The 27,262-nt window shown below is 44.1% G+C and overlaps 2 pseudogenes; both read right to left on the reverse strand.

Annotated features, from left to right (window-relative positions):
* Positions 1–5,409: 5,409 nt before the first annotated feature.
* On the reverse strand, positions 5,410–14,568 carry LOC144274027 (olfactory receptor 5V1-like; annotated as a pseudogene).
* Positions 14,569–22,907: 8,339 nt separating this feature from the next.
* On the reverse strand, positions 22,908–23,803 carry LOC144274028 (olfactory receptor 10A7-like; annotated as a pseudogene).
* Positions 23,804–27,262: the final 3,459 nt, after the last annotated feature.

Genomic DNA, 27,262 nt, shown 5'->3' on the forward strand with positions numbered 1-27,262 from the left:
AAGTGGAGAAGGATTTGCATCTGCTCTATGTTGCCTGGCTTCACAGGATGGCTGAGATGATGTAGACATAACACACTAGGATGGTCAGAAATGACCTCATTCCTATGATAACACAAGAGATGAGGATAACTATCTTATTGAGGAAGGTGTCTGTGGAAGACAGACATGGCCAGGGAAGGATCTCACAGCTGATATGACTGATTCTGTTTGCCACAGAAGTCTGAGCAATTCAAGGAGAGGACATTCACAAGTGCCTTCAGAAGCCCAATGACCCAACCACCAATGACAATCTGAATACAGGCAGCTCTGCTCATGATCTTCATGTAACGTAACAAGTGGCATATAGCCACATATCAATCATAAGCCATTCCAGAGAGAATGTGATAGATAGATAGATAGATAGATAGATAGATAGATAGACACTCTCTTGATCTCTGTCTCTCTCTCTGGTCATTTGTCTGGAGAAGCAAACCATGTCATAGCAGGAATCTACACTTGGAAAAGGGCAAACCCTCTCTGACATTAAAATTTAATAATATTGTGGCCTGGTGCTTAAAATCCATCTATCCATCCTGGCGTCTGTCATCATTCACTTGCATACCCTGATCAGTCCAGACCTGGCCAGTTTAGAACCTGACCCTGTGGAAATAACTGGATACTTATATTTGAAAAATTCTGTATATTTTGCTGTCTTGCTGTTCTCCACCCTCTCAATTCTGTTTGCCTTCTTAGGTCCTGGTTCTGCAAACACCTTCACACTTGACTAAATCTGTGTAGTCTGTCACAGTTCAGGGCAACTGCACCTGTGTTCCCCCTCTATGGTCCAGCAAGGGCATCCACTTAGGCACCAGGCTTCACCTCTCTTGAGTGGAAACACATGTTTCTCTCCCTCCTGAGCAGGGTTATTCCAGGCCACACCATTCCCTGACTAACTGTGAATTCCCCAGCAATATAGACTGCCTCAATGGGTTTGCTTTGGAGGACTGCCTCTTCTCCTCAGAGGCTATAAGCAGTGTCATTGCCTACAGTTCAGTCAGCACAGAGCTCTCTCTAGCAAGCACAGTTATTCTTAAGGTGAAAGCATTACAGAGAAAACTTATTAAAACAATAAAAGAACCTACATGCATGCTAATAAGTCTACCAGGGATCACCCCAACTGCAATAAGGGAGCTGGCAGGTGATCAGTCCTTCAACCCTGTCATAAATATAAAGGGAAGGGTAAACACCTTTAAAATCCCTCCTGCCAGAGGAAAAATCCTTTCACCTGTAAAGGGTTAAGAAGCTAGGATAACCTTGCTAGCACCTGACCAAAATGACCAAGGAGGAGACAAGATACTTTCAAAAGCTGGGAGGAGGGAGAAAAACAAAGGGTCTGGGTCTGTCTGGGTGATGCTTTTGCCGGGGACAGAACAGGAATGGAGTCTTAGATCTTAGTAAGTAATCTAGCTAAATATGCTGTCATAAATATAAAGGGAAGGGTAAACCCCTTTAAAATCCCTCCTGGCCAGAGGAAAAATCCTCTCACCTGTAAAGGGTTAAGAAGCTAAAGGTAACCTCGCTGGCACCTGACCAAAATGACCAATGAAGAGACAAGATACTTTCAAAAGCTGGGAGGAGGGAGAGAAACAAAGGGTCTGTGTCTGTCTGTATGCTGCTTTTGCCGGGGATAGAACAGGAATGGAGTCTTAGAACTTTAGTAAGTAATCTAGCTAGGTATGTGTTAGATTATGATTTCTTTAAATGGCTGAGAAAGGAACTGTGCTGAATAGAATGACTATTCCTGTCTGTGTGTCTTTTTTGTAACTTAAGGTTTTGCCTAGAGGGATTCTCTATGTTTTGAATCTAATTACCCTGTAAGGTATCTACCATCCTGATTTTACAGAGGGGATTTCTTTACTTCTATTAAAAGTCTTCTTGTAAGAAAACTGAATGCTTTTTTCATTGTTCTCAGATCCAAGGGTTTGGGTCTGTGGTCACCTATGCAAATTGGTGAGGATTTTTACCAAACCTTTCCCAGGAAGTGGGGTGCAAGGGTTGGGAAGATTTTCGGGGGAAAGACGGGTCCAAACTACGTTTCCCAGTAAACCCAGTTAGAGTTTGGTGGTGACAGTGGAGATCCAGGGACTAAGGATAAAATTAATTTGTACCTTGGGGAAGTTTTAACCTAAGCTGGTGAAAGTAAGCTTAGGAGGTTTTCATGCAGGTCCCCACATCTGTACCCTAGAGTTCAGAGTGGGGGAGGAACCTTGACATATGCGTTAGATTATGATTTCTTTAAATGCCTGAGAAATTAAGCTGTGCTGAATAGAATGGATATTCCTGTCTGTGTGTCTTTTTGTAACTTAAGGTTTTGCCTAGAGGGATTCTCTAATTCTTTTGAATCTAATTACCCTGTAAGGTATTTTCCATCCTGATTTTACAGAGGTGATTCTTTTTTACTTTTTACTTCTATTAAAATCCTTCTTTTCAGAAACTGAATGTTTTTTTCATTGTTCTTAAGATCCAAGAGTTTGGGTCTGTGGTAACCTCTGCAAATTGGTGAGGATTTTTACCAAACCTTCCCCAGGAAGTGGGGTGCAAGGATTGGGAGGATTTTGGGGGGAAAGACTTTTCCAAACAACGCTTTCCTAATAAAAATAAACGTTTGGTGGTGGTGGTGGAAGTCCAAGGGCAAAGGGTAAAATAGTTTGTACCTTGGGGAAATTTTAACCTAAGCTGGTAAAAGTAAGGTAGGAGGTTTTCATGCAGGTCCCCACATCTGTACCCTAGAGTTCAGAGTGGGGAAGGAACCTTGACACCTCTAAATATGTTGTTCTCTATCATCAAAATGAGCTGCTATATTAGAAGTCAGGATGGTTCCAAATATGGTCTTTTTCTTCACAAAAATAGCTAGTCATGATTCTGTGGATTACAGGCAAGTCAATCTTATTTCAGTTCCAAGTATATTTGTTCAAATAATATAAATACAATTATAAAATTGTATAATCCCACATCAGTTTAACCAGGCTCAGAAAAGAGAAGAGGACTGGGTGCTTGATTTAAAGGCACAGCTTCAGAGAGAGGGGAAGCTCAGCTGAGCCCAGACCCCAGAGGTTGAGGCATCTGGGATAAGATAGGTCTACCTTGGACTCCAGGTGAGATACACATGTATGTAGACACATTGTTTTAAAAATTCTTTTCTCTTATGTTATGCTTTGTTCCTACTGTTAAGATTAAACAATACTTTGTCTTGAGAAATTTGTCTGGTCACTGCATTCAATGCTGGCCACAGCTCCCAAAGAGAAGACATGCAGGTGCTGAATTCTGTCAGATCTGCTGAGTAAATACAGTCATAGAATCATAGAATCATAGAATATCAGGGTTGGAAGGGACCTCAGGAAGTCATCTAGTCATCAAAGCAGGACCGATCCCCAATTAAATCATCCCAGCCAGGGCTTTGTCAAGCCTGACCTTAAAAACTTCTAAGGAAGGAGATTCCACCACTTCCCTAGGTAACCCATTCCAGTGTTTCACCACCCTCCTAGTGAAAAAGTTTTTCCTAATAGCCAACCTAAATCTCCCCCACTGTAACTTGAGACCATTACTTCTTGTTCTGTCATCTGCTACAGTCTAGATCCATCCTCTTTGGAGCCCCCTTTCACGTAGTTGAAAGCAGCTATCAAATCCCCCCTCATTCTTCTCTTCCGTAGACTAAACATCCCCAGTTCCCTCAGCCTCTCCTCATAAGTCACGTGTTCCAGTCCCCTAATCATTTTTGTTGCCCTCCGCTGGACTCTTTCCAATTTTTCCACATCCTTCTTGTAATGTGGGGCCCAAACCTGGACACAGTACTCCAGATGAGGACTCACCAATGTTAAATAGAGGGGAACGATCACATCCTTCAATCTGCTGGCTATGCCCCTACTTATACATCCCAAAATGCCATTGGCCTTCTTGGCAACAAAGGCACACTGTTGACTCATATCCAGCTTCTCGTCCACTGTCACCCCTAGGTCCTTTTCTGCAGAACTGCTGTCGAACCTTTCGGTCCCTAGTCTGTAGCGGTGCATGGGATTCTTCCGTCCTAAGTACAGGACTCTGCACTTGTCCTTGTTGAACCTCATCAGATTTCTTTTGGCCCAATCCTCAATACACAACGTGCTGCAGCCCAGTCTAAGATGGAGAGAATCACAGAATTCTGCACCCGGGAGGTGGAGGCATGAAGCCTGAGACCTGAAGGGGTTCACTCAGTGAGAACAAGGAATAAGTCAGAGCTTCAGCTAGCTCAGAAACCATAGTAAAGCCAAGGCCCTGATGGCATATAGTCCAGGATTTTCAAAGGCCTAAGGGAGTTAGATGCCCAATTCTCAATGACCTCCAAAGGGAGCTGGGCACCTAATGCACTAAAATTCCAGCAGCAGACGTTAAACGTCTTTGGTCTTTTACTCAATCTTTGGGATATTTCTTCCAGTGTCATGGACAAATGCAAACACTAGCAATTACATGTTGCTGACTCCAAATTCTTCTTCATGTTTCAGAGTCTGTGAATTTAGTCAGAGGACCAGATTCTCGGTTGAGGTAGGGCTGATTTATGCACTTCCAGAATTCCCGTAGTGCAGGAGCAGTGCAGGGCCACTGTGCACAGACAAGTCCATTCTACCACATTTTTTTCTGATTTTTATCTATTTAAATTTTCACATTTGCAGGAAATTATGGGAGGGTTAGACTACAGGGCAGGTAAGAAGATAATTGTTTATTGACAGTTGACATTGATTTCAAAAACTTAAAGCTTTATAACTGTTAAAACACAAATTGTCAACATCACTTGTCAAAACATACAAAGTAAATATCCTTAAATCAAACTCAAATAAGTTTTCATCCAGCATTTTTCTTACTTTGCCTGTAAATTTCAATTATTATCGATGAAAATATTTTGGTCAGTTTGTGTGTACTGTGAAATCCATGTTTACCACCATTTACCAATAAAAACCTAATCCTCCCAAACTTAGCTATAATGTCTTTGTGTCTTCTGTGCAATGCACTCTGCATTCTTTAGAACTTGCCATGTCTGTGTACAGAAAAGAAAAAGTAAATAATGAAAAAAACCCAGATACATTATCATATTCCCAAATGGATAAGAATTGAATCACTACTGTTTGAGGATTCCTGGTATGTAATTTACAAATATTTGGATCATGATGATGGTGAAGAAGAAGAAGAAGAGGGAAAGCAGTAGAAATAGAAGAAGAAAATAATGATGAGAAAAAGAAGACAATTAAAATGGTTAAGAAAATTATAATGATAATGAAAAGAAACAACAGCCTCAGTAAAAGAAAAGCCAAGAAAGAAGACAAGATGATGATGACAAAGATTATGAAGAAGGAAGAAGAAGAAGAAGAAAAGGCCAAGGAAGAGAACAAGAATATTCTTTCACATCCTATATATCACATTTTTTATAGCTTTTTTCACATCCTTGTTCTGCAAGGTATAAATGATGGGGTTTAACACTGGTGTTAAGACACTATATAATACTGAGATCAGGCTGGTGCTACCCGGTGAGTAACTTGAACTGGGTCTCAGACAGGAGAAGATAGAGCTGCCATAGTACAGAAGGACCACAGTCAGATGGGACAAACAAGTGGAGTATGCCTTTCCCTTCCCCTTGGAAGAAGGCATCTTCAGTATGTTCGAGATGATGTAAGTGTATGATAAAAGGATGCAGGCAAAGGGCATCCAGGCTATGAACAGGCCAGTGGAGAGCAGCAGGAGTTTGTTTAGGGCGGTGTCCTCACATGACAGCTCAAGCAGCGAGGGGATATCACAGTAGAAGTAATCAATATGGCTGTCTCCACAGAAGGGTAATTGGAAGGCTAAGATTGTGAGCAGGATTCATTTTTCCACCTGGGGGCAGGAATCACACACACACACACAAAACCTGCTTCCCCCAACATGGCAAGAATAGACAGAGACACATGCACCCTGAAACACTCATTCCATGCAGCAGGAACACACACAAGGGAGAGAGAGAACAGGGCTGGTGACCACCATCAGGGCAAAACACTGACACCCAGTGATTCCTGCACAGAGACGGGGGCGCTCGACTGGCCCTCAGAACTCTCCGCGCAGAGCCTGGCTTTGCCCCGACACTTCATGTGGCACTGAGATGGTGACTGAGGTTGAACTTTACTACAAAATTAATGGGATTTGTGTTGCCAACCCCCCAAAGCAGGCGAGGAAAACCTCAGTCTTAAAGACCATGGACCTTCAGCTGGTAGAAAGTGGCCATAGCTCCATTGGAGTCAATCCCCGCTGGTGTCAATGGGCCATAGCTCAATTGAAGTCAAACTCCTTGTGTGATTTACGTAAATCACTCAATCTGCCCCGTGCCTCAGTTTCCCCATTGGTAAAACTGGGATAATCGCACTTCTCACCCTCATAGGGTGTTATGACGTTAAACTCTCTTCGTGACTGTGAGATGCACAGACACCACAGGGATGAGGCCTATGTAAATACCTAGAACATATAGATTGGTAGATTTGCAGCATCTGAGGATCCAGCCTTCTGTGCCTCAGTTCCCCTCCCTTTAACATGGGGATAATTCTATCTCCCTACCCCACATGAATGATGGGAGGTTACATTTATCATTGGTTGTGGAGTGCTCAGACTCTACCATGCTTGGAAGCATTTCGTTACCTACATAGACATTGTAGTCCCAAACAATGGGCCCTAACCGCACTGAGATCAAAGACCAAGCTCCCATTGGCCTCAGCGTTACCAGGACTGGGGCCAAAGTTGGTTTAGCAACTTTCGACTCCGATTTTAGGGCCATAAGGGACCATCATGGTCATCTAGTCTGACCTCTTGCACATGGCAGGCCACAGAACCTCCTCCTTCCCCTCCTGTAGTAGACCCATAACCTCCGGCTGAGTTACTGAAGTCCTCAATTCTTCATTTAAAACTTCAAGTTACAGAGAATCCATCATTTACTCTCATTCAAATCAGCAAGTGACCTGTGCCCCATGCTGCAGAGGAAGGCGAAAGCAGGCGAGACCCACCTGTCTATAAGAATTCTCTGTAGCCCTCTTCATCTAGTGATCCATCTCCAGCCATTGGAGCTATTTGCTAATAGCAGTGACAGATGGGCCATATGCCGTTGTGACCGACAGACAGACAGGAAGCATTTGGAAAAGGATCGTGACAGAAAAGTAAAAAGAAGAGACTGAGAGTACGGTTCATATCAAAGAGATTCTGTTTGCTTTATATGATCACTAGAGAGCAGCACAGGGTCAGAAATGAGAAAGAAGCAGCATTATAGGAAATGGATGGAAGGAGACAATAATTCATAGATTTTAAGGCCAGAAGGGACCACTGTAATTGTCTAGTTTAACCTCCTGTTTAACACAGGCCGTAGGACTTCTGTGAATTAATTCCTGCTTCAAATCCAATCGTTGTGATTGAACTAGAGCAGATCTTACAAAAACAAATTCAGAAAGGCAGATCCTCTGTGAAATGACAATCATGAATATGAATAAAATACATTGAACATCACATAATAATAAATAAAATAATAATAATAATAATAATAATTATAACTTCCTGCAGAGCCTAGCTCTACGGGATCCTTCAGCAGAAACCCACACTAAGCTTCCAGCAGCAATGTGGAAGCATTGGTAACCCCCCACCGTTATGGTCCCAGGTTTTGGCCCTCAAGGGTCTTGCATCCTGTGCCTCATAAGGAGACAGGACTGGCACTTAAGTCTTCCATATTACAGATAAGGTCCTTAGCTACTAGGTAGCCTGGTACTAGAAGGAGATGGATGCGGGATCGAACAAAGTCGCCCCTAGCCCGATGATCTTTGCCGGCCCGGAGCTCCTCCCACTTCTCTCGGCACTCTACGCAGAGGGGTGGATCCTCAGAGCTGGCGGCCAGACACCTCTCACGCTCCAAGACCTCCGGTTCCAACTGCTCTATCGCTGCATCCCTCTGTCTGCTGGCGCCCCGGGTGTAGTCCCGGCAGAAGTAGTCCCGGGTGTGCACCTTCCCCAGGTCTCACCACCACCGCCGCGCAGAGGGAAAGGCACACCGCTGCCCTCGCCAATCCAGCCAGAACTCCTGGAAGGACTCCACGAAGCCCATATCCTCCAACAAGCTGTTGTTGAAATGCCAACAGGCTGGTCCCGGCCTCTCCGCGCAGAGAGAGGACGTCACGGTGGCTAAATGATGATCAGAGAATGGGGCCGGCCGGATGATGGAGGAGTGGGCCCGTGAAAGGTGGAAGCGTGATAAATAAATGAGGTCCAACCGGAAGTGGCACGACCGATGGGCCTCCACCCGGAGAAAGGTGAATGTGGAAACGTCATCCGGGTGGTGGTCGCGCCAGACGTCCACCAGGGAGTGAAGTTCGACTATCTCCCATAGGACGTCCGCGGCGGCCGGGCACTGCTCCCCCATGCTACCACCCTCATAGAGGGTGCAGCAGCCCCTGATATAAAGAGGAGGAAGAGGGGATTAACTAGAACCCAGGAGGGCTCGAAGCTGAGGCCAGAAAGAGATGGGCCAAAGGCTGTTGTGTGCCCATCACAGATTTAGGATGAAAGACTGGTGTTTTCCTTTGGACTTTGATTGTGTCAGAGGGGATGGGGCAGCAGGTTTAGCTAGAGGGCCGAGTCACCTCAGTAACTGAACTGTGCTGAAGCCAGGAGAGTCACTGAAACCCAAGGAGGGAAACTGAGGCAGGTTGACTGCAGTGCCACACCATGAAGGGGTGTGCTCCAGGACTCCTTGAAAATCCCAGTCTTGATGTCTACTCCATTCTTTGGACTTCAGAATAAAGGCTACCTCATATCAGGTAAAAAGGAAACAGACTCAGACACCACAATAAAGGGGTTAGCTAAATAGACAGACCTATAGACGGGAATCTGATCTCAAGCCATTGTCATGTGTGGGATGTTCAGGTAAGTGCCCACATCGATGGCTTTATAAACAAGCAGAGTGGAGCCCACACCTAAGCCTTACCTAGCAGATGACAGCACGTTCTAACCCTTGTGCCCTGAAAGAAGAGAGGTATGCAAGTGGCCCTTCTTTCCCCAAGAAAACATATCACTTACCTGTCTGAGGGCCCTAAACCTTCACACAGCTGTGTGACACGTGATACTTGTACCACGGGTGCTGCTCTCATGTAAAGGCACCACCTCAGCAGTGGGAAGGGGACAGTGAGTCCTAGTGGATGAGAAAAGGGGGGCTATTCTGTATAATGGGCAGTACAGCCAGCAGTGGATGAGGGATAGGGAAGTGCTTGGAAGCATTTAGCTACCTACAGAGACATTGTAGTCCCAGACAATGGGCCCCAACCCCACTGAGATCAAAGACCAAGCTCCCATTGGCCTCAGCTTTACCAGGACTGGGGCCTACATGTGGTACTTGCTGATGAATTAACAATACAGAGGCAAATCTCTATGCATGCCTGAGGCACTGTGATCCCTTCCAAATTTCAAGTGCCCTCAACATGGCTAACGAGCTGTTTTGGTTTAGCAACTTTCGACTCCGATTTTAGAGCCATAAGGGACCATCACGATCATCTAGTCTGACCTCTTGCACATGGCAGGCCACAGAACCTCCTCCTTCCCCTCCTGTAGTAGACCCATAACCTCCGGCTGAGTTACTGAAGTCCTCAATTCTTCATTTAAAACTTCAAGTTACAGAGAATCCATCATTTACTCTCGTTCAAATCAGCAAGTGACCTGTGCCCCATGCTGCAGAGGAAGGCGAAAGCAGGCGAGACCCACCTGTCTATAAGAATTCTCTGTAGCCCTCTTCATCTAGTGACCCATCTCCAGCCATTGGAGCTATTTGCTAATAGCAGTGACAGATGGGCCATATGCCGTTGTGACCAACAGACAGACAGGAAGCATTTGGAAAAGGATCGTGATAGAAAAGTAAAAAGAAGAGACTGAGAGTACGGTTCATGTCAAAGAGATTCTGTTTGCTTTATATGATCGCTAGAGAGCAGCACAGGGTCAGAAATGAGAAGGAAGCAGCATTATAGGAAATGGATGGAAAGAGACAATAATTCATAGATTTTAAGGCCAGAAGGGACCACTGTAATTGTCTAGTTTAACCTCCTGTTTAACACAGGCCGTAGGACTTCTGTGAATTAATTCCTGCTTCAAATCCAATCGTTGTGATTGAACTAGAGCAGATCTTACAGAAACAAATTCAGAAAGGCAGATCCTCTGTGAAATGACAATCATGAATATGAATAAAATACATTGAACATCACATTATTATTGTTGTTGTTATGACCACTTTCTGTGGTTGATAGTCATCTAGTGAGTGATTTTCAATTATTTTACTACCCAGAGGCCCGAACTGAGATCTGGGAGGAGCGAAACAGAGTTAGACAGTCCCTGCACTAAACAGCTGACAGAGTAAGCAGACAAAAGGAGGGAAGGGAAACTGAGGCACAGAGGAGGGACGTGACTTGCCCAGGTTGCCACACAACCTGTCAGTGGCAGAGCCAGGAATAAAACGCAGGGCTCCTGGTTCAAATCTTAGTTTAGAAAAGATATAATTCATTTGAACTTTATGGTATTGGAATGAAAATTAATAGGCATGTTTATATCATCATCATCATCTTGCACTGCTATAGCACCCAGATGCTCCAGTCAAGACCAAGACCCCATTGTGCTGGGTGCTGTACAAACACATAGTGAGAAATAGCCCACGCCCAAAAGAGATTATGATTAGGCTCAAAAGATTTGATTTGTGTTGGTAATGTCAATAAACGTCAGTTAGACCGGACACACACAAACGGATACAAATATTTCCTTTGATAATAATCAACATCTGCAGACAGGCAAAATAAGAAAAATGCTGCTTGAGAACTTATCAGAGTTTGATGTAAGGCGATTTACTTTGTATATTTTGACACGAGTTGTTGACAATTTGTGTTTTAATTGTTATAAAGCTTTAACTTTTTGAATCTCTGCGTCTACTGTTCCTCAATAATTACTGTCTGACCCCCTCCCATGTCTTTCCTCCCCACATAGTTTCCCACAACTGTGACCACGTAAATTCAGTAGAATCTGAAGAAAAAAAACACCTTAAAAATAAGCATCAATATTATCGGCCGAAATGATTAAAAAATCAAATGGTGGTAAGCCTACTTATAATGGAAATAGACATGACAGACAAAGGCGGGAAGGCAACAAAGGCCCAGAGAAGTTAATTGAATGAAGTCATTTAAATACATGCGGAGTGATGGGAAATGTTATACTTTCATAGTTTAATAGTGTTGAAGGCCAGAAGAGACAACTAGATCATCTAGTCCAGTGTTTCTCAAACTGGGGGTCCCAACCCAAAAGGGGGTCATAAATCTATTGTAGGGGGTCACAAGAGCAGTGGCTGCTGGCCGGGCAGCCAGCTCTGAAGGCAGAGGAAGGGTGGCATGGGATGGTGGGGTCATCATTTTTTGGAGGGGGGTCGTCACAGCCTGAAATATTTTCAAAGGGGGTCCCAGCAAAAAAAGTTTGAGAATCCCCGATCTAGTCTCACTTCCTCCTCTATACGACAGGCTGTTAAACTTAACCCAGATATCCCTAAATAGAGCTGGGTACAATTTGTTGGATGAATAGTTTATTTGCAGTAAAAGGCATTTTCATGTAACCAAAGCTATTCATGAATTTTTACACAAATTTGCCAAATAGTTTTGGAGAATTTCAGGGAGGAAACTGAAGCACCTTTCAGAAAACAGCAGTGCCCTTCTTGCAACCTTTAGCCCAATGGTGAGGGCACTCACCTGGGATGTGGAAGACCCAGGTTTAATTCACCCCTCTGTGTCAGGGCTGGTAAACGGACAGCCTGTGTGCACAGTCAGCTGCTAAGTTGCAGACAGGCGATGAGTAGCGGAGTTGGGAGTGAGCTGGGTCAGAATGCCAGGAAGTCAGAGCAAGGCACCAAGTTGCAGGCGGCAGGCAAATAGCAGAGTTGGGGCTGAGCCAGGTCGGGATATCAGGAAGTTGGGGTCAGGTGCCAGACAACAGACAGCAAGCAAATAGCAAAGTCAAGGACAAACCAGGGTCAGAAGCCCGAGTCTAGGGTCTACAGCAAGCAGACACTGAAGCAGACGGAGGGAGGGAGGGAGGGAAGGAAGGAAGCAGGCAGGCAGTGTGCATGGTTCCTCAGACAGCCCCCTCATAGAATCATAGAATATCAGGGTTGGAAGGGACCTCAGGAGGTCATCTAGTCCAACTCCCTGCTCAAAGCAGGACCGATCCCTGACTAAATCATCCCAGCCAGGGCTTTGCCAAGCCTGACCTTAAAAACTTCTAAGGAAGGAGATTCTACTACCTCCCTAGGTAACGCATTCCAGTGTTTCACCACCCTCCTAGTGAAAAAGTTTTTCCTAATATCCAACCTAAACCTCCCCCACTGTGAGATGCGACACACAGGTGGAAAAGGCCTTGCTCCTCGCCTCAGGGGAATGTATTTTCAGTATCCTTGAAACAATGTATCCATATGAAAGTTCGATGCACAGGGTGGGGATGCACCCCAAGAAGATGCTGGAGACCAGTATAATAGTGACATTGAATGAGATGTCTCCACAGGAAAGAGTCAGCAGGGGTGGGATGTCACAGTAGAAGCAGTTGACCCCATTGGCCTCACAGAAAGGCAGGCGGATGGTAAGGAACATGTGCAAGGCTGCACTGAGTGTGCCATTAAGCCAGGAGCCTGACACCAGCAGAACACAAAACTTCCTGTTCATGAGCAGCGTGTAGCACAGGGGTTTGCATATGGCCACGTAGCAGTCGTACGCCATGGTGGCCAGCAAGACGCACTCAGCACCCACAAAAAAAGGAAGAAGTAGAGTTGTGCTGCACACCTTGCATAGGAGATACTTCTCCTGCCTGAGAGGAGGTGCACCAGCATCTGGGGGATGGTGGTGGTGGTCTGGCAGACATCTAGGGGGGAGAGGTTTCCCAGGAAGAAGTACATTGGGGTTTGGAGACGTGGTTCCACAAAGGAGAGGAAGATGATGAGAATGTTCCCCAAGATGGTGAAGATGTAGATGATGGAGATAACCCAAGAAAGTAGGAAACGTAACCCCTGAATATTATGAAATCCAAGAAGGATGAATTCAGTTGGTGTGGTTTGATTCTCCATGACCACATCTTCACTTAGCTGCAGCAGAGAGGAGAATGGTCTATAAACAAGGAAAAAGGAGTTATGATACAAGAATTTGCATATTTTAGTTTGGTCACTGGCAGAACCAGGAGTCTAGAATTTCTTCCCACTAATCCTTAGATCCCATTTCCCTCTCAGATCCAGGAATAGAGGCTAGGCATCCTGATTCCATGACCCTGATCTAACCCTATCATAAATATAAAGGGAAGGGTAAACACCTTTAAATCCCTCTTGGCCAGAGGAAAAACCCTTTCACCTGTAAAGGGTTAAGAAGCTAAGATAACCTCACCAGCACCTGACCAGAATGACCAATGAGGAGACAAGATACTTTCAAAGCTGGAGTGGGGGAGAACAAAGGGTCTTCTCTGTCTGTGTGATGCTTTTGCCGGGACCAGAGTAGGAATGCAGGTCAGAACTCCTGTAAAGAGTTAGTAAGCAATCTAGTTAGATATGCGTTAGATTCTGTTTTGTTTAAATGGCTGATAAAATAAGTTGTGCTGAATGGAATGCATATTCCTGGTTTGTATCTTTTTGTAACTTAAGGTTTTGCCTAGAAGGATTCTCTATGTTTTGAATCTGATTACCCTGTAAGGTATTTACCATCCTGATTTTACAGAGGTGATTCTTTTACTTTTTCTTTAATTAAAATTTTTCTTTTTAATTAAACCTGATTGCTTTTTCATTGTTCTTAAGATCCAAGGGTTTGGGTCTGTGTTCACCTATGCAAATTGGTGAGGATTTTTATCAAGCCTTCCCCAGGAAAGGGGTGTAGTGCTTGGGGGGATATTTTGTGGGGGAGACGTTTTCAAGTGGGCATTTCCCCTGTCCTTCGTGTAACACTCTGGTGGTGACAGCATTTAACCTAAGCTGGTAAGAATAGGCTTAGGGGGTCTTTTGTGCAGGTCCCCACATCCGTACCCTAGAGCTCAGAGTGGGGAAGGAACCTTGACAAACCCCTAGAACCTGCTTGCCTTCTGGATATTCCAGCAATGTCACTGCTAGAGCACACACCATTTCCAGGGCTGAGGAATGCTCGTGGCTCCTAGACGTCACTGCTCTAACCACTACACTACACTCCCTCCCAGAGCCTGCAATACAATCCATGAGACCTGTCTCCAAGCCCCCTGTGCTAATCCACTAGACCCCGCTCACCACCCAAAGCTTGGAATAGAAACCAGGAATGCTGACTCCCAAGCTCTGCTTCTCTAACCAATAGACCCTACTCACCTCTCATAGTTGAGAACGGAACCCAGGAATCCTGATTCTGAGCCTCCCCAATCACTAAACAGTAGAGCCCACTCCCTTTCTGAGCTTCGGATAGAACTCAAGAATCCTTCCCTCATTGGTAGATCACACACCTTTCCAAGTACCTGAAGGAGGACATAGGAAAGCTCCTGATTCACCATCTTTGCTTTAACTCTTAGATACCAGTCTTTCCCTTAGCCAGGGCTAGTGCCTGTGTATTGGGGAAAGTTTGCCCTTCCATGGACTATGCCGCACATATTCAAGTGATAAATAAAGGACTTTAATCTTCATGGACTGTAAATCTAATACTACAGTCAAAGGCATGGTACCGTGAAAACACTGACAGTGGAGAGACAGATTATTACCACTAGCTGGTAAAATATAAAAACAATCTAATCTTCATTTCTTTAGCTGCTATACATTTCCAGATTTCATTCAAAATATGCTGTTATCCTTTTTTTAATGTTTAAGTATTAAATTTATGTCAAAGGCATAGTAGGTTACATGTCTTTCAATTGAAGAGCCAGATTCTACCCTCCACAATAACTGTAAATTTCAATTAACTCAGACAGTTTAAGAGACAGAGAAAGAGATGCATGTAGATGGAGTGTGTATAATTTGGTGAGAGAGAAAGAATGATGAGGAGTATAACTTATTTTTAATTAATAAAATATACAATCATTTTATTCTTTCTTTAACTGCTTTATATTTCCTCCATGTAAAATATGGCAGTCCACTTGGTATTGGGATCCATTTGTTTTCAGCTTAGCTAAATGACAAAAATTGCAGTTTTTCATGATTGCATATATGAACTCTACATGCCCCTCAATGGCATGGTATGTTAATACAAGACTTTAAAGAAGAGCCAGATTCTGCTCTCCACAACACCAGGAAGTTTTGAATATTCCAACGGAGAGACAAATAGTCTAATAGATAGATAAAGACAGAAGGAAACACACAAAAAGATAAATGGGAAAATAATATTATGATAAGAGCTAGCTACCCACCTGATTCTGATAGATAGATAGATACTGGCTGCTGAGACAGAGATGATGGTGATGGTGAAGATGACGATGATGAATGCTTTTATTAAAAACATTAGTAAAAGATAGATAGAATCACCCTATGTTTTATTTTGATCTATTTTATGTTTCCAGATTTTCAGCAAACAAAGTGCCAGAGTCCAACTGATATCGGGATCCATTAGTTTTCTCCTTACCTAAATCTGAAAGATTATACTCTCTCATGTTTGCAAGTTAGTTGTTGTCAAGGTTCCTTCCCCACTCTGAACTCTAGGGTACAGATGTGGGGACCTGCATGAAAACCTCCTAAGCTTACTTTTACCAGCTTAGGTTAAAACTTCCCCAAGGTACAAACTATTTTACCCTTTGCCCTTGGACTTCCACTGCCACCACCAAACATTTATCTGGGTTTATTTTTATTAGGAAAGCATCGTTTTCCAAATAAAAATAAAGTCCTCCCAACCCTTGCACCCCACTTCCTGGGGAAGGTTTGGTAAAAATCCTCACCAATTTGCATAGGTGACCACAGACCCAAGCCCTTGGATCTTAGAACAATGAAAAAAGCATTCAGTTCTTGAAAAGAAACATTTTAATAGAAGAAACAGTAAAAAGAATCACCTCTGTAAAATCAGGATGGTAAATACCTTACAGGGTAATTAGATTCAAAACATAGAGAATCCCTCTAGGCAAAACCTTAAGTTACAAAAAAGACACACAGACAGGAATAGTCATTCTATTCAGCACAGCTATTTTCTCAGCCATTTAAAGAAATCATAATCTAACACATACCTAGCTAGATTACTTACTAAATTCTAAGACTCCATTCCTGTTCTGTCCCCGGCAAAAGCTTCATACAGACAGACACAGACCCTTTGTTTTTCTCCCTCCTCCCAGCTTTGAAAGTATCTTGTCTCCTCATTGGTCATTTTGGTCAGGTGCCAGCAAGGTTACCTTTAGCTTCTTAATCCTTTACGAGTGAAAGGATTTTTCCTCTGGCCAGGCGGGATTTTAAAGGTGATTACCCTTCCCTTTATATTTATGATAGTTGTACATTCAGAAACAAAAGCACAACAAATAAATAGTTTATATTCAAAAATTTGGTGCCCTTCAGACACTACAGAAGAGTGAAATTGTGCTCCCCGTAGAACCAGAAAGTTTCATACAACTCAGCAGAGCGAGAAATGGTGAGAGAGAGAGAGAGAGATATGAAGGAGATTCAAAATATCCATGAAAGATTCAGAATCATTATAATAGCTACAGCAATATGTGAAATGTCTCTCACCTACCAGTTCAAATAAATAAATGGTGCTGGCTCTGCATTACTAACAATGGGGACCTAGAAGGAGAACTTAAATATATATTCTTTAAAAGGACTCTTGAGAACACATCCCTAGAGCATCTGCTGTGTGTTCAGAGATGAAGCTGCTTTGGGTGGGATTCCGGGGGAATGGGAGGGAGATATTGTCAGTTTGTTCTCTGGTGAAATACCTGTGACTGTACTGTGTAGTGGTGATGTAAATTGTATTTGGAAATAGTTGTGTTCGCGTTCATGAATGTCTATACACACTGACATCCAAAGCCAGATTGTGGCTCTCTGGAGTGGAGTGTAGATCATGGCAACTTTTCTGGTGTCTTTGACAATTTCTGCAGAAATAAGCATCTAAGCCCTATGGATGGGAAATAAACTCTCCATATATGACCCTGATAAAGGACCCTGTAGGGCTGTGAGCAGAAAGAGGTTTGAGCATCTAAAATTCTTAGGGGTCATTTGGAATCCCCAGAGAAAAATCTCTGTTCTAGCATCATTTAAATCAAGGGATGAATTTTGGCTCCATTACTTCTCAGATAGGGTGATGACTATGAAAGCTACTGATGACATATTGGGTCAGATTTTCAAACTTGGTTTACCTACTGGTAAGGACTGAGACTGGGATTTTCAAAGAGGCCTAAGGGAGTTAGGCACCTGGCTAGATTTGCACTACGTCCAATGGAAGCTGGGTGCCTAACTCCCTGGGGTCCTTTGAAAATCCCAGCTACAAATCTTTGAGCAACTTCATGTCAAATTCTATTTTGACCATTTGACAGCAGAAACTTAAAGTGCTTACTGGATTTGGGGTAGAGTATGGTATTTTAGATGGAGACTGGGATATGGGTGTGATGTGAGCAGAGACACCAGACTCCATTTGCCTTAGCAGAGAACTACAGAATGCCCTCCTTCTATAAAAGCCACTCATTATTAATTTCATCCTACAGTCTATCCTAGACTGCTCCGGAAATTGGAGGACCAAGAACTCTATGAATTCAAGTCACCTTCACAGCTGATTGAGCTTCAGTAGCATACCACCACTTTTCCCCGTTCCAAATTGACTCCTGCCTCTCTTTCAGGAAGAACCACATATGCTTTAGGGAGTCAATAGGACTTATTTGTACCCTGTGATGTGTGACTAAATTATTACATGTAGATATAAAAGTGAGAAGTGCTTTACAAAAATTTTGATCAGGGTGAATTGGAGCCTAGAGAATTTAGTTTTGCTTTGAACCTGCAGGAAGAGAGTAACACCCCCAAATGGAATTTGGCCATGTTAACAGGTCTGACAGAAAGAATTTGCCAAAGTTATAAGCAACTGAAAACAGGGGTGTAATGGGGTTGGGGCTCTCACCCCTAGCAAGGGCCCTTGGTCAAGTGTGTGCAGGCTTGCACTTTCTCTCCCTGTAGCCCTCCTTGGGCTCAGGTCCTTAATTAGTCCCATAATCTATCAATGATCTTAGTGCTGGTGTCGAGCCGTACGCCCAGGGCTTTTCCCCAGGAGGCAATGTCCTCACCATCTCTGGGTGCTTCAGGCTCCAGCTCTCTTGCTGGGCCACTATGGAGTTCCGTTCCCCTTCTGGGGTGCCTCAAAGTCCAGGCCACTACTCCCCCAGTGGCTAATGGGGGTGGGGGGACCCAGGCCCGCTCACTACTCCAGATCCCAGCCCAGGGATCCTGTTGATAGCAGCCATCCACTGTGTCCCTTTATCTAAGTCATACTGCTGATTTAATTCCCTGGGCCACTTCCCCACAGCCCTGTACCTTCTTCACCCTTACCTTGTCTGAATAGGGTCCTAGCTACCAGCCTAGAGCTCCTTCTCGCTCCCTCGGCCAGCCGCACACCATTCACACTCCACCAGTTCCAGCAAGAAACTAACTCACTCTGGCCCTGCAGCTATTCCTAGACTAGCCTGCTGGGCCCTGATTGGCTGTGTCCCACATAGCCCTTCTAGGCAGCTTGGAGAATCCTCTCCACTGCCTTTTTTAGGGGCGGGATGTGGCGGGGCCATGAGGTCTCGATCAGGGGCCAGTTTGTAAAAGGATGAATTCTTCCATTGACCTACCTACCACTTTTCAGAGAGGTGGATTAACGACATCAATGGATAAACTCCTTCCACCGACAAAGAAAGTGTCTATGCTATAGCGACACAGCTGCAACACTGTGTCTGTGGGTCTGTATTGACATGTGCAAATCTTCATTGGCTCAGGGAGTGAAATCTGGGTCTCTCGGGGAATGCATTAGCCAGTAGTCTATAAAGTTATTTCCACTCTCTCTACACCCTCTAGGACTCTACAAAGCTAATTGCTAGGATGTTCTCCTGGGATACCCGCATTCCATTCCCTGCTCCAGTGAAGATTTCAGTACATGCACAGAGTAGAACAGCTTCAACAGGGGAGATTGAGAGAGACCTCTGAGAACACCTACCAGATTAGACCCCCACAAGTGAGATACTTCAGGGAGCACCAAGTTTGTAAATGCCACTGGGGAGTTGGCAGGAGTCAGGGCTGAGCTGCTCAGTTGTTTCAGTAATTTGATGGCTTCCCACTAGCCCACTGACAAAAATGTAGGCGCCTCTGGGGCTTTGCTGGTGGAAATTTAGGCACCTGAGAACATTAGGCACCTATAAGGAAAGGTAGCAGGGGTTTCATGAATGTCAATAAAAAGGAGTACTTGTGGCACCTTAGAGACTAACCAATTTATTTGAGCATGAGCTTTCGTGAGCTACAGCTAACTTCATCGGATGCATACCGTGGAAGCTGCAGAAGACATTATATACACACAGAGACCATGAAACAATACCTCCTCCCACCCCACTGTCCTGCTGGTAATAGCTTATCTAAAGTGATCATCAAGTTGGGCCATTTCCAGCACAAATCCAGGTTTTCTCACCCTCGCCCCCCTCCCCCCCCACAAACTCACTCTCCTGCTGGTAATAGCCCATCCAAAGTGACAACTCTCTTCACAATGTGTATGATAATCAAGGTGGGCCATATCCTGCACAAATCCAGGTTCTCTCACTCCCTCACCCCCCCTCCAAAAACCACACACACAAACTCACTCTCCTGCTGGTAATAGCTTATCCAAAGCGACCACTCTCCCTACAATGTGCATGATAATCAAGGTGGGCCATTTCCAGCACAAATCCAGGTTTTCTCACCCCCCACCCCACCCCCATACACACACAAGCTCACTCTCCTGCTGGTAATAGCTTATCTAAAGTGATCATCAAGTTGGAGGGTGAGAAAACCTGGATTTGTGCTGGAAATGGCCCAACTTGATGATCACTTTAGATAAGCTATTACCAGCAGGACAGTGGGGTGGGAGGAGGTATTGTTTCATGGTCTCTGTGTGTATATAATGTCTTCTGCAGCTTCCACGGTATGCATCCGATGAAGTGAGCTGTAGCTCACGAAAGCTCAAGCTCAAATAAATTGGTTAGTCTCTAAGGTGCCACAAGTACTCCTTTTCTTTTTGCGAATACAGACTAACACAGCTGTTACTCTGAAACCTGTCATGAATGTCAATGGTGACTAAATGTTGGCCTTAGGAACCTAAGTTAGGCAATTGGGCACCTAATCCCCCTTGTGAATCTAGCCCTAAGTCTCTAGATGTTATGGTTGCAAAGACAACATTGCAAACATGATTTGAGTGAAACCCCTGTGGCAATGTCTGCCTGAGTATGCAGAGAGCCTGACATAATAGCTCGGAAGTGTGAATTGCCTCATTTATTTCAATGGGTGCTGTTACAACCTGGTCCTGCCCTCCCCCTGGTCAGGCATCAGTCTGTTGTACTCAGAACTAAACTGTGTTTCCCATGAGATTCTAACCCCTCTATCAAGTCTGGATAGTGACTGGTCATTGCCTCTAGCTCTGGGTCTCTCTCAGGCATATTGCCAAGTGCAGACCCCATGCATGACACCCTTCTTGGGCAGTGGGAGTCTGCAGTCCACCTGGCTTAGACCACAAAACAACTGTCTCATTCCTCCCATCCTCCAGTTACTTATACCCATTCCCCCTCATCTGGCAGTGGGAATCTGCCTCATCTGGCAGCCCAGACAAATCCTTCAGGGACAATGCAGCAAGAAAGCAAGAGACACAAACACTTTACAACACAACACCAGAGGTACAGAACTTAGGAAAACAACGTCCTCAAGGCACCCCCCTCAGTCTGATCTCACCACCCCTGGCAGACCTGGTTCTGCTCAGCATCCTTAGGTGATGCTGAGTCTCTCAGCCACATCCTGTTTCCAGGTGCTTTTGCTGAGTGAATTTCCCAGCTCCAAATCCTACTCCTGTTTGCTTCTGTGTAGAGAGTCAATCGAAGTCAGCGGCCCTGCCAGTAGAAAACCCATTGCTCCAGGATAGAAGAATCAGTCCACGTTGATGGCCAGTGATGGCTCTCTCCTTGTGAGCGCTTTCCACACTCTAGCAGGGGCAGCAGTGCTCAGAGAAGACTGATGCCGTCAGGATAGGCCTCTTTTTCATGAGCATCTGGATGTTCTAAACCAGCAAGGAGGTTACAATGCAAAACAAAGGTCTCGATGAACGTGACAACCACAAAATTGCTACAGCACATAGGCATGCTATGTCACTGGCCCTCTACAACCATAACTCTGCATTCACAAAGTTTTTGTCAGTGAATTTCCCAGGTGTTTTTATTGTTGTTTGTTTTGTTTTGTTTTTTTTTTACAGAAAATGCTCTTGGTAGGAGATTAGAAGTCATTTAGACAGTTGTAGTTGTCAGACATTCATAGAAATGTAGGGCTGAGATGGACCTCGAGAGGTCATCGAGTCCGGACCCCTGTGCTAAGACAGGACCAAGTAAACCTACAGCAGCCCTGAGATGTGTTGTCCAACCTGTTCTTAAAAACCTCCAATGATGGGGAATCCACAACCTGCCTTGGAAGCCTGTTCCAGAATTTAACTCCCCTTCTAGTTAGAAAGATTTCCCAAATCTATAACCTAAATATCCCAGATTAAGCCCATTACTTCTTGTTTTATCTTCAATGGACACGGAGAACCAAAGATCACCATCCTCTTTATATCAGCATACTTGAAGGCTGTTATCAGGTTCCTCCTCAGTCTTCTTTTCTCAAAACTAAAGATGCCCAGTTTCTTTAACCTTTCTTGCTGTCAGGTTTTCTGACCCTTTGATCATTTTTGTTGCTCTCCTACATACTCTCTCCAATTTGTCCACATCTTTCCTAAAACATGGATGTAATAAAATACAGCCCAGACTTTAAATGTGACCTGCCCTTCTGGATGCCTCCTGGGTAGGCTGCCTCCTTCTGAGACCCTTCTCCAGTCCCATGAATGAACCCCTTCCACGTGGCCGGCTCATGCCTCTACTTCTCTCTGGGGTGGGATTCAGAAATCCAGCCACGCTCTGACAGGGTTTCCAGCTTCCCCCTTCCCAGATGCCCACCCCACTACCTCTCAGGTCCAGCTGTGCTGGGACTCTGCCAAAGTTTCCCTTTGGGACTCTGGCCCTGCAGCTTTGTTTGCAGTGACACAGAAGCAGGAGTATTTGTCCAAATCGGGCACAGTGCTTAAAGAAGCAGATTTTAAAAATAACAAATACCTATAGGGCCCATTGTCTCCCCTACGTTTGGCATTCCCCTCCAGCCCCTGGGTAGATGTGACCCACCCTTGCTGTCTCCTGTTCTCTCTGGGCACCAAGTTACAGCTTGACCACTGCAGTTCCTGACCCTCAGTCTGTCTATCTGTCTTTCTTTACCCTGATGACTCTGGGTCTTTTTGTCAGGTTCCAGCAGAGCCGACCACTTCCTTTTTAACTTTCAGGGTCTTTTGATTCTTAGCCCTAGCCATAGGAAGAATAAAACATTCTATTGTGGATGGTGCCAGCCAGGTCGGTTCTTCCTCCAGTTGATGACCCAGCCCATTGTTGTCTTAACCCTCTGAAGTGGGTACCTCAGAGGCTGAATATCTGAGTCATTGTTTTACTTTTCATGAGTCCCTTAACAGCACACTTTACAACCTCCTTTGCTTTAACCCTACACATTCAACCAGACGACAATATAGAATTTAAAAGGGAAACCAAATTATACATCATATTGTAAGCAATAGTACAGACATTTTCCCACTTTGTGACACCTCCCAAGTTGAGACACTTTAATGGGGCTCAGTGATCAGAAAAACCAACTGTATTTATGAGAACACAGAAATGTTAGTCCTGGTCAAGAATTTCCTCAGAGCCTCCTTGACTTCTTTGTTCCTCAGGCTGTATATGATTGGGTTGAATGTCGGAATAATGACCGTGTAGAGCAGGGTGAGGGCTTGGTCAGTGTCCACAGTGACATTGGAACTGGGCCTCATGTAGGTGATAAAGATGCTGCAGTAGAATAAGATGACTGTGATTAGGTGTGAGGAGCAAGTGGAGAAAGCTTTGTGTCTCCCCTCACCTGAGTGCATCTTCAGAATGGTCCAGATGATGCTTTCATAGGAGGTGATGATTAAGATTAAGGGGACTATTGTGAACACCATAGTGAGGAAGGGAAGAATCGCATTGATGAGCAATGTATCCGTGCTCACCAGCCTAAGCACTGGGAGGACATCGCAGAAGAAGTGGTTGATTTTATTTGGTCTGTGGAAGGGTAACATGAATATGGCTGCCATTTGCTCACATGCCACCAAGTTGCCCACGAGCCACACCACAGCTGCCAAGCTTAGGGTGACCTTTCTGCTCATGATGAGTGAGTAACGCATAGGGTTGCATATGGCAACATACTGGTCATAGGACATAACAGTCAGCAAGCACAGTCCAGGAAAGAGATAGCCTGCCTCTCTGACAGGAGGTTGGTCAGGGTCTTAGGGATGACCAGTGAAGTGTAGCAGATCTCCAAGACTGACAAGTTCCTGAGGAAGAAATACATGGGGGTGATGAGGGCCAGGTCAGCAACCATGACAGCGATGATGAGGCTATTTCCTATCAGTGTGATGAGGTAGATGAGTAAAATGAGGACAAAAAGAAGGGGCTGCAAATGCTGGAGGTCTGAGAAGCCGAGAAAGATAAACTCTGTCACTGCAGTTAGGTTTTCCTCCATAGCTCGGTCCCGTTGAGACCACATATGTATTTAGATACCTCTCAGGGGTTTCCATGGTATCTCATGATAGATAGATAGATTAGATACACAATCAGTTTCACCCCATCCCCTTTCTCATCTCTCTGTGTGCACACAGATCAGGTGTCAGGTCTCTTGGATCTTACTCATCTCTGGTTGGTGATTCTGACACCCTGTCCCACACTCACCTCAGGAACGGGCATTGGCAGCTGCTGTGTCCGCTCCAGAGGAGCAGCTGGGCCACACCTGACTGGTGCTGCGACCCTGCACGCTTGGTCGCAATGCCTGGAGTGCGGGGCTGGGCCCAGCCCTTCAGGACAGGCACTGCAGGAGCCCCCTCTGCAGGGTGAGTCATGGACACACGAAAAAAGTCATGAACAAATAGGAAAATCACAGTGTTTGTGACTTCTTTCCCATTGTCACAGACATGCAGCCCTACGAATGATTATTAAAGAGCACCCCAATATTTGTCCCCACTTCCCTACCTCACACAGTGCCATCCCACTAATGAGAATGAGATACCAGAGTGTTTATCGAAAAGGCACTAGACAAACCAACAACAAACAGCCCATACACATAGCTTGTCCCGTCTAATCTTACATTTCACTGCCAGCTAATGTGGTTAGATTTACCTCTCACGTTACTGGAACACAGCTGGACCAATTTCTGTTCTTCTAGACAAAAAAGATTCTCCGGTGTGTCTGTGGGACTCTCAAATCTCAGTGAGACGAGAGAGAATCCTGTAGATGAAGATATTTTAGGTGCCTTTGAAAATGACAGGCAGATAGATGAGTCATTCATTAACATTAGTTACCTTGATAGAAAAAAATTATGCACAGTACCTTTGATAAGACAGAGAGAAAGAAATGAAGGACAATTCTGTAGATTCTGTAAATGAGTAAATTAGATTGAGTGTTTAGATGAGAGAGAGAGAGAGAGTGAAAGAGGTTGCTCTATTTTTCCTTCAATTCTGGAGATAATCTTGTTTGTCTAGAAGAACAGAAATTGGTCCAGGTGTGTTCCAGTAACGTGAGAGGTAAATCTAACCACATTAGCCGGCAGTAAAGTGTAAGATTAGACGGGACCAGCTATGTGTATGGGCTCTTTGTTGTCGTCCAGTCCCCGCATCTGGCAGTCAGAGGCTTAGATTATCTGTAAGCATCAGCCATAAGAGGTAATGGCAGATAATAAGTGTCCACGCTGGGTTTTACAGAATGGAGGTAAGGAAGAACAGATCTCTGTGTTCTGTTCCTAACTGCTCCCTTGACTGTGTTAACTAAAAGATTTGGGCTGTACATGTTATATCAGGGACGCCTATTAGTTTGGGAATTTATTTGTCAAAAAACACAGTTTCAGGGCAACCAAAACTATTCATGAATTCAGGTCAAATTTGGTGAAAAGTTTTGGCTGAAAAAAAATCAGCTCATTTTGACATTTACTAAATGAAACATTTCAACCTTTTTTTCCAAAATGACTTTTTTTAGATGGTTAACTAGCTTTACTTTAAAAACAAACAAAATGGTAAAATAATAATAATAATTAATAACAACATCACCCCAAGAACAAAATGAAACAAACAAAGGAATAATAATAATTTTGGTCAAATGAAGTATTTTGTTTGACCAAAACAAAATTAAATGTTTCATTTCAGGTTAACCAAAATGTTTTGTTTTTGTTTAACCCAATTGTTGGATTTTTTTTTCCATTTTTGGGAAGAAAAAAATCCATTTCTGGTTGACCCAATTTTATTTTTATTTTTCCATAGTTTTGGGGTTGGCCATTGAATAAAAAAAATCAGTGATTCACTCAGCTCTACTTCTGGCTTCTATTCCCAGCTCAGGGAGGGAAGTGGGATCTAGTGGTTAGAGCAAGGGGGCCTGAGTGTCAGGACTCCTGGCTTCTATTTCCAGCTCCAGCAGGAAGAAAAGTCTAATTGTTTCGAGTAGGGGACTGAAAGTGAATACTCCTGGATTCTGTTTCTGACTCACTGTATGACTTTGAGAAAATTGAGTCACCTGTCTGTGCCTCAGTTTACACATCTGTATAATGCTGATTATGAAGAGGCTCACTTTCACACAAGAGATATACTGTGCCCAAATAAATGCATACATTGTATTTTCCTTTTTAAATGCAGAACATTTTATTTTATATATTCTGATTGGTATATTTTTATTATATTTCCCTTCTAAAGGCAGTTTCTTCTGCACTACTGACATGAAAGGAGTGATTTCAAAGGGGAGAGTCTGACTGAAAAGTAACCAGCCAGCCTGTGGTGAGAAGCATCTAAGTTTTAAGGACACCGGAAGTGTTAAGATCAGCTTAGAATGTGTTTTGCTTTTATTTCATTTGACCAAATCTGACTTGTCGTGCTTTGACTTATAATCACTTAAAATCTAGTTTTATAGCTAATAAATCTGTTTATTCTACCTGAATCAGTGTGTTTGGTTTGCAGTGTGTCAGAGGCTCCCCTTGGGATAACAAGCTCGGTACATATCAATTTCTTTGTTAAATTGATGAACTCATATAAGCTTGCAGTGTCCAGAGGGCATAACTGGACACTGCAAGATGGAGGTCCCTAAGATTGCGTCTAGGACCAGAGATATTGGCGAGTGTCATTCCTTTGCAAGTAGCTGGGAGCAGTTTACATGCCAGAAGCTGTGTGTGAACAGCCCAGGAGTGGGGGTTCTCACAGCAGAGCAGGGTAAGGCTGGCTTCCAGAGTCAAGGACTGGAGTGGCCTAGCAGATCACCGGTCCAGACAACACCATAGGGGAATGTCACACCCACCTTACAGTTCTTGTACTAATCCCCAACTTTGCCAGTTTAGCTAATAATTTCCCATGTGATACCATGTCAAATGCTTTACTGAAGTCCAGGTAGATGGGATCTGCCACAATTCCCTTGTCTGGTAAATCAGTTTTTTTCTCAGAGAAAAACATTAGGTTAGTCTGGCACCATCTACATTTGGTAAACCCATGTTGTGTTGTATCCCCTTTTCTGTTTACCTCCATGAATTTAATTATTCTTTCCTACGAAATTTGTTCTACAGAGTGGCATACTAGTGAGGTCAGGTTAACAGGTCAGCTCACTTTTTTTCCATTTCTTAACTATAGGTACTGCATTAGCTATTCTCCAGTCATATAGTACTACCCCTAAATTGGTAGATTTGTTAAATATCCGTGCTACTGGACTTGCAATGTCAGGTGCCAGTTCTTTCAGTATTCTGGGGTGGAGATCATCTGGTCCCTTTAATTTGAGTGCTTTAAGCTTGTTAAGTTTTGCTTCCACCTCAGAGGTGATCATTTCCATTTCTATGCCCTCATTCTCATCAGCCATCCTGTCTCCATGCCCATGTTCCACATTATCATCTTATTGAAAAATGAAATCTTCTGCTCCCTTTCCTTCCACCCCGACCTGACCAGTGGTCCCATCCAGCCCAGTC

Source organism: Eretmochelys imbricata, chromosome 14 (assembly GCF_965152235.1).
Source record: "Eretmochelys imbricata isolate rEreImb1 chromosome 14, rEreImb1.hap1, whole genome shotgun sequence".
NCBI lineage: Eukaryota > Metazoa > Chordata > Testudines > Cheloniidae > Eretmochelys > Eretmochelys imbricata.